Source organism: Sinocyclocheilus rhinocerous, unplaced genomic scaffold, assembly GCF_001515625.1.
Source record: "Sinocyclocheilus rhinocerous isolate Xijiao unplaced genomic scaffold, SAMN03320098_v1.1 scaffold2393, whole genome shotgun sequence".
Classification (NCBI taxonomy): Eukaryota; Metazoa; Chordata; class Actinopteri; order Cypriniformes; family Cyprinidae; genus Sinocyclocheilus; species Sinocyclocheilus rhinocerous.
In genome coordinates this window covers 111,313-120,191 of record NW_015635043.1, presented here as the reverse complement: position 1 = coordinate 120,191, position 8,879 = coordinate 111,313, and the positions used below count along the sequence as shown (strand labels likewise).

The window sequence follows — 8,879 nt, the reverse complement described above, 5'->3', positions numbered from 1 at the left end:
AAAATCTGTAGATGGAAAAATCTCCATAAAAGTGCTTTTTTCTTTTTTTTTGTACTTGTTACTTTGCACTTTTTGTTAGAAAATGTTTATTTACTATTTATTCAAGTTTTTTAAGGTATCTAATATTTTGATACTTAATTTCCATGATCTAAATATTCTTAAAAATTGAAAGTTTGTGGTCATTTGGAAGTGTGTAGGGCTTCTTGCATTATTATGCTGTTACATTATGATTATATATTCAGTGGCATAAAATGGTCTTTAAAATGACAATAATATCGCTTATCGCAATTATTTCTGGGGCAATATATCGCACAACCAAAAGTTGTTATCGTGACAGGCCTATCATCAACAGGCTTTAGCCAGATCCTGATTAGCGCGATGATATCATCTTGGATGTGACATTTCATCTCGGATGTAATAAGTGACGTACGAAGAACGGGCCCCAGGGGTCCGTTCTTTGTACGTGGATTATTCCGTTATCTGGATTTTTTGTTGATGATTTGACATGATCCAGGATTGCTAGATTCTCAGAAGCTCATCCCAGAGTTGCTGTCATAGCGACAGGTCCGTTAGCTCAAACCTGCTCGAGGGCAGGCTTATTTCACGTAAACAGGAATAGATTGCATCTTATCTTGCAAGCAGATATGAGCAGACTTAAAAATCTGTCTTAGCCACTGCTGCTGTTTTTTACAAGAGTACCCTATTGAACCTGGGGCAATAATAATTTAAAATAATAATAATCATTTAAAAGTTAATTTGAATATAATATTGTATGCTCTTTTTTGATTATATGATGTCTTTACGTTGCTGTCTGGCCGCCAGCCAATCGCTGCATTGCTGATCATGGCTTCGAGTATCGATATATCTGCCCTTTCCAATGCACACAAGAACACGCAGTAATCTCAGACAACTTCGTTTGAAGAACCTAATTAGCCAGAGATCAGTTTTCACGATTAGAAGACCTGGCATCTGTCAAATTCTCTGAGATGTATTAAGTGACCCCAGGTGGGTCCAGCTAATGTGCTTAACCAGATGCTGATGCCTTTGCAGATAAGGTAATTGGTTCAAATTGAAAGGCAGGTCTTCATTTGTGTGTTGCTGTTTCTCACTGAGTGCAATGTCTCATCCTCATCCTGTCTCTGGTGTCCTGCAGGTCCTAACATTCAAAGAGATCAACTGGCAGAGTCTGCGCATAGAGGCGGATGCCATAGAGAGTGACGAGCAGGATCTGGGCAGCACGCCACTGCGCCTCATTACCAATCAAGGACGCATACGCATCGCTCTCAAACGCAGGGTACCGTTTTGATAACAACTGGCTGTTGAAACATTTTCTCTCTTCATATCACGTTTGCCATAGTCACCTACCTGGGATAATGACCAAACTAGTCCTAGGTTTTTCTCTGATTGTAGAGTTTGAGTGATTTTTCATCTTGCCTGGAAGATATCGGTCATTTTTGTGAAAAAGTAGATTTTAGCCCTAATTTAGACCATTTTGTATTGCAGTTTCATTCATTTCACATCAATGTTGATGTATTGACATGTGAGATTGTTTGATAGGGCATCATCTGTTGCATCTGATTGTATTATGTGTTGCTTTGGGATACTGGAACTAAGATCAAATCACCATTTTCATAATCATTAGAATTAGGGCTGGACAATATTGGAAAAAAATCTGACATAAAAAAAAATGCAGGAATTTTTAACAGATTATTTGAATAGCTCTGTTGGCTAAGAATTAATCATTCTAGAATGATTACAGTGATTTAGGGGAGTGCATCTTCATAGAAAATTTAAAAATTAAATAAGTATAACTAAGCAGTGTTGGGGAAAGTTACTTTTAAAAGCAATGCATTACAATATTGCGTTACTCCATAAAAAATTAACTAATTACGTTACTTAGTTACTTTTTATGGAAAGTAATGTGTTACGTTACTTTTGCGTTACTTTTTAAATCTGGACAGGGCTTGCTTGTTTGTTTTTAAAATAAAAAAGTTATATTTTTGGCAAATATAAAAGCCTTTTCACACCAAAAGTGAAATGAATAAGCCTCAGGCTGAAGGGAAAGTAAATTTACATCCAAATTTCAAAACACTTCAGCAATAAAAAAAGACACAAATGTTTGTCTAGAGTAATTTGTGATTATTAGTACGGTTGAACTGGATCATCGAAGGTCAGAAGCAAAGACATTGGTTAATAGAATGGGATTAAATACATAAAGGATATTTGTGTTGCTTAACATTTAATTATTGCAGGTTTGCATTATTTTTATTCATTTTGAGGAATACTGAATCTGTGTTTTTTTGTGAGTGAGATGAATTAATGCATATTCATATTTATTTTAGAACTACAGTAACATCTTCTGATTTCTCTCAACATGGGGACAGGAGAGCTGTCAATCAATAAATTGAAGAAAAAAAAAGTAACTTATTTGAAAAAGTAACTCAGATATTCTCTTGTAAATTAAAAAGTAATGCGTTACTTTACTAGTTACTTGAAAAAAAGTAATCTGATTACGTAACTTGTAATATATTACCCCAACAATGTAACTAAGTATAAGTATAACTAAAAAACTATAACTTATGACTCTTATTTTTAGTGTAAACCATCCTTTTAGGGCTTAACAATTTGGGAAAAACTTGCAAATATGTGGAGTTTACACTTTGGTGTACTAAAAGAACCAACTCATACCTCTTTCAGAAACCATAAAGTAACCAGAGAAAAAATTTTTTTGTCTTTACTTGAGTTATCATAGACCACATTCTCATTGTTTTATGACCCATTCGTTATTACTATAAAATAATATTAATTATTATAATTTTTATTCTGATATATTATTGTCATAAACACTGCTCTTGTACGGCTTGTACAATGAAGATCCAAATGCAGCTTTATTAGAGGGTTATCCAGAATCAAAGTCCGAAACAGGCAAAAGATCATAACACAGGAAAAACAGTCCAAACAGGTGACTGGGCAGGAAACACAGGCAAGGGATATTTAGGTAACAGGCAAGAAGTAAAAAAAAAAAACAGAAACAAGGGAATTGCTCAGAATTGCAGCAGATGCTAACAAGATTTCGCAAAGACACAGGGAAATACATGGGGTATAAATAGGGAGAGACAAACAGGGTAACAAGTGGGAGGAGCTAATTAAACGCCATGGAAACTAACAAGGGGAACCATGGGGGCAAACAGCAGATGAGACCGGGCAAAGAATTGTGGGAAATAGAGTCCATGATGGAAAGGCAATGGAGTAGGGAGGAGTGCCCTCTGGTGGATGTCCAAGGCACTCCGTCTGGTGATTGTGACAATTATTTAATAAAAATATTACATGAATTAAAATGTTGAAAAAATTATACTGTAAAATGCAAAAGAGTAAAATACAAAAATAGTATTTATTAAAAATAGTAACAATAATTGTATTGTATACTAATAAATACTAATAACTAGCAAAGAGTAACAACTAAGAATAAATACTAGTGCTGTCAAACGATTAATCGCAATTAATCACATCCAAAACAAGTTTTTGTTTACATAATATATGTGTGTACTGTGTATATTTATTATGTATATATAAATACAAACATGCATGCATATATTTAAGAAAAATATGCTGTTTATATATTACATATATTTATATATAATATAATAATATAAATGTATATACATATACATATTTTCAAAATATATACTGTATGTGTGTGCATTTATATATACATAATAAATAAACACCGTACACATACATATATTATGTAAACAAAAACGTTTATTTTGGATGCGATTAATCGCGATTAATCGTTTGACAGCACTAGTAAATACTAATATTTACATTGTTTTTTCCTTCACTTTCAAACTTTTGGCTTTAAAATAAAACAAAATCAGTAAAATAAAGTTATAATGAGCTACATGCATGTTAATGACCACAATGCCGCTTCACTTTGAAACATGCAGTGCATATATTTAATGAAATCGCAGCATTCACGGTAATTGCACTAATCCATATCGCGATTTCAGTTTTATTTCAATATATCGTGCAGCCCTAATCAGAATGAAATCATGTGTATTCTGTGCTAACGTTTCTTGCCCTTCCTAATCTCAGGTGAAGGACTGTAATGTCTTGGCCTCTAAGCTGCTGTTTATACTGGATGATCTGCTGTGGGTGCTGACAGACTCTCAGCTCAAGGCCATCATCCACTACGCCAAGTCTCTGAGTGAAGCCATGGAGAAGTCCTGCCAGCAGAGAAAGAGCATGGCTGCTGAGACACTACAGGTGGCCACACTGTGTCCTTTAAATCAGCCTCAAAACTGTTATAAAGACAGATTAATGATCCATTAGATGCTCTTCTTATCAGCACTTTGTGTTTTACGATCAAAGATGAAAACGAAACCTTATCACCTTATGCTGCAGCTGGCTCGGACTTCATGACTGGTTTTAGTGTGGATTTTGAACACAATTGTAATTATAAAACAGCTCAGCAAAGTAAATGTAATGTAAAGCCCTCTATAATATATTAAATCCCAAGTCTACTCAGACACAGCCGCTCCCTGTGAATGACTCCAGTGCTTGAGTGTTTATTTATGTCTTATTGTATTGTGCACCAGACTGCGCCTCCCTCTCCTGGGATCCACTCTCTGTGGACTGAACCTCCTCCACCCGAAGCGGTCGGGACCCCGGGCACACTGGCCCAGTATTTTGACCTCCACGATGTCAAGGAATCATCCTACCACACTTTCATCTCGCGACTCGACCTGCATATCTGCAACGACAGCTCGTCAGATTCCGGTAGTGAATTTTCATCACTGTTACCACCAAGAGACATTAAAAGTCATCGAAAATTTAAATTCGCAAAAATTTGAATTGTCTTTTACTCACCCTCATGTCATTCCAAACCCATACTTCTTTCTTCTTCTGTGGAAGACAAAAGGAGACGTTTAACAGAATGTTCAAGCTGCTCTTTTCCAAACAATGAAAGTCAGTTAATGTGAGAAACAGGATGACTTTGAACCACTTTTGACTTACTTTAGTGATGCATTTTTTGCCTTTTTATGGAAAAGAGCAGTTTGGACATATAAATACATACAGTATTGTCTTTAGTGTTCTTTGAAAGACAGAAACTCATGCAGGTTTGGAACCACATGAATTTTTGAATGAACTGAACTAACTGATGGCTCACCCATGTGATTTCTCCTGTACACATAGATGAAGCTCCACCTCCGGGGATGCAGGGTGCGATGCAGCTGACCTTCCGGAAGCTGGGCTGTGATTATTACCCGTTTCACAGGCCAGGTGACTCTACTGCCGTTCATATGAGATTCAAATTAAACCTGCTTTACTGCTTTACAGTAGAGGTTTTCATTGTACTTTTCAGTCTCAGACTTTGAGGTCATACCATACAAAATCAGTACCATCAGGGCTCGACAGCGCGACCATTTCAGTCGCATTTGCGACTGAAAACTACTGCGTGCGACTATGAAATTTTTTTTAGGAGCACCAGTGCGACTGACCCGATCATCATCATACTTGTGATTGCGCTCAGGGGAGCTTCAAAGGTTTCTACGTGTTTTTGCAGCGTCGAGTAATGTATCACAGACATATCTCACGAATCCTTTCATAAGCAAAGTGTAGACAGGGTGTAAATAAGAGATTCATTGCGCAGTGTAGAGAGCTTCCTTGATTATAAATGTGAGGGGCTAAGACTAGGGATGTAACGATTAACCGTGAGCCGGTTGAAAATCGATTCAAATATGTGACGATTCAAATCGGTTGAGATGCTAAACAAATCGCGATTCATTTAGGGGTAGTTTATGAATCCATGTCTGAGGGGAACTTGCTGTCTTTAGAAAAGTTCAGATGCAGGGCTTTACAGTGCGACCATTTCAGTTGCATTTGCGACTGAAAACTACTGCGTGCGACTATGACATTTTTAGGAGCACCAGTGCGACTGACCCGATCATCATCATACTTGTGATTGCGCTCAGGGGAGCTTCAAATGTTTCTACGTGGTTTTGCAGCGTTGAGTAATGTATCACAGACATATCTCACGAATCCTTTCATAAGCAAAGTGTAGACAGGGTGTAAATAAGAGATTCATTGCGCAGTGTAGCGAGCTTCGTTGATTATAAATGTGAGATCGAGATGAACTAAGTTGAGTGAAAGCTTTTAATGATTTTTAAAGGGAGTTTGTAAATGTGATAACTGATTTAATACAATACAATTCAATAAACAAGAAGTTAATATTAAGTGACTTACATTGTCTGACTATAACACTATTGTCTGATTTTGCTCTATTTCGTCGTCGAAAATAGTTTAAAACAAAGACACAGCGGAGCCGCTGCGCATCTCCATTCAAACACAGCGGTGTCTCGTTTATGAATGAACGGGCGTTTCTGAACGAATCTAGTGAGTCAGTGATTCATGATTACCCATTCATAAAGACAGTCACTTGATTCATTCCTGAATGAATCAGCCGTTCGAATGAATCAATTGAATGAATGATTCAGTAATAAAAATCAGTGACTTACTGCCACCTGCTGGCAGTTTGTTTCATTTTTAAAGTATCTTTTCAGTTATTTAAATAATTTAATATTTGTATATTCAAAATTTTATATTTAAAACATTAATATTATCATGAATTTATGGATTTAATTGCACTCCTTCCACTTCTGAGCCTCATTAAATGTCTGAAAGTACATCAAGCCACTTTTGTGTTCTTCTGTGCCACCTCTACGAACTATTTTTGTTAATACTGATTTCATTTGATTGGTAACTTATATTCCTTTCTTATTCTACTCTTATTCTGTCGTTTTAATTACAATTTTTAAAAAGCTTATAAAATATAATTTTTTTAAGAATTTGACAGAAGATGACATACTTTTAATAAAGTTAGAGGAGTCAAATATCACCTCGTAATGGGAAGGCTACTTTTTGATAACATTTTGGATTATTGATTAGAAGGTGCTCCTAAAATTTTGAACGTGCTCCTACATTTTTTAAGTTAGGAGCACAAGTGCTCCTAAAAAGAAAAGTAAGCGTCGAGCCCTGACCATTCAAAATTCACACTACCGTTCATAAGTGTGTGGTCGGTGAGATTTTTTAAAAAGCTTCTGAAAGAAGTCTCTTATGCTGAACAAGGCTGCATTTATTTGATCAAAATTACAGTAAAATTGTGAAATATTATTACAAGTTAAAATTACTGTTTTCTGTGTGTATATATTATAAAATAAAATGTATTCCTTTGATGTAAAGCTGAATTTTCAGCATGATTTCTCCAGTCTTCAGTGTCACACGATCCTTCAGAAATCATTCTAATATGCTGATTTGATTATTATTATTGTTGTGGCAAACTGTTGGTTGCTCTTGCTCCGCCCCTTCTAACTAGAGTGCACTAGCCATAGTGCACTAGAATTCACTAGTGCGAGAACACCAGGTGAAGGTAATTAAGTTAATCTATTAATTAGCAGGGCAGAACAGACTTTATGTAGAGTAGCATTGGTTTGAACAAAGAAAAGATTCCTTTTTGTGCAGAGTTAAGCTACTACAACAAACTGAAGAAGCAACCGATGAGCTTTAATATTTTGTTATTTTGTACTTGGGTTGTTTTGTTCAATCATGTTGTATTTGAATATTATTAGTTTTGTATTAGTTTGGTTTGTGAATTAGGTCTGGTTTTCTATATAGAGAGTATATTTAAATTAAAAGTTGTAAAAAGGATGTTTAAAATAATTGATTTAAAAAGCAGTGTATTTGGTATGTAAAAGTATATAAATGGTTAAATATCTGTTGTCTACTTGTATGATATTCTTTATGGTAATTTTAAGCTTTTCTCAAGAGTCAGGAAAACATCTATGAGCAGTTGGATCAGTTGAGGGATGAGGATCCACCTAGGTGAGAGACCAAGATTGAGCCAAGGCAAGCGAGAACCAGAGCCTTAAACCAGTCAAGTAGCCATCCTTCAGGTTGTGTTGTCTGTGGAGACAATAAGCATAAGAGAAAGCTGTACTTCTGTAAAAAGTTTCGAATGCTCAAGCTCACAGAGAAGAACGATGCGGTAAGAAAATTGGGAGGCTGTAGGAAATGTCTGGAAGTTCATGATGTTGATGACCACTGCAAAACTTCATTCCTGTGTAAAAATCCAGAGTGTAAGGATCAGCGAGTCACAGACCACCACTATTACTTGTGTCCCAATGCTGAAGCGGTTAGACGTAACATGGCCCAAAAGAAAAGCAGAGTCAGTATAGTGGGAGGTGAAGACAAAAGGAATTATACAGAGGCTCAAGATGAATCCTTTAGGAAACTCTCACCTGAATTAGCCCAACAGTGCCGAGATGCCTTCTGCAATACGGTGTCCAGGACCTCTCATACTGTAAAAAGTCAATCAAGCCTTCTAGAGGAAAATGGCTTAGTTGAGTGGCCTGTCATCATGATGATTCTGGAGGTTACAGCTAATGCTGGACAAAAGATTGGTACCCTTATTGACCTAGCTTCAGATACTAACTATATCACTCATGAGGCAGCTGACCGACTTAATCTCAGAGGCGAAGACATCACACTTGTGGTCCATGGTGTCGGAGGCATGAAAGTCCTTGTGAAAACAATGCGTTACCTGCTGAAGATCCGAGTCAGGACTCCAAGAGGCACTCTTAGGTCCCACCAGTTGATCTGCTATGGTCTGGACAAAATTGCAGAGGTTCATAGACATGTAACAGCAAATGAACTGCAAACATTCTTCCCAGATGTTCCTCTCAGTGAATTGGTGAGGCCAAGAGAGATCCATCTCTTAATAAGCCACAAGGAAGGTCAGCTAGCTCCTCAGAGAGCCCGCATTGTGGGAGACCTCGTGCTATGGGATGGGCCATTAGGAAAGACGGTTGCTGGTACCCATC

General features: G+C 36.7%; 1 pseudogene; it reads left to right on the top strand.

Annotated features, from left to right (window-relative positions):
• Positions 1 to 8,879, top strand: part of LOC107746334 (UHRF1-binding protein 1-like) — a 48,053-nt pseudogene that overhangs the window by 14,050 nt on the left and 25,124 nt on the right.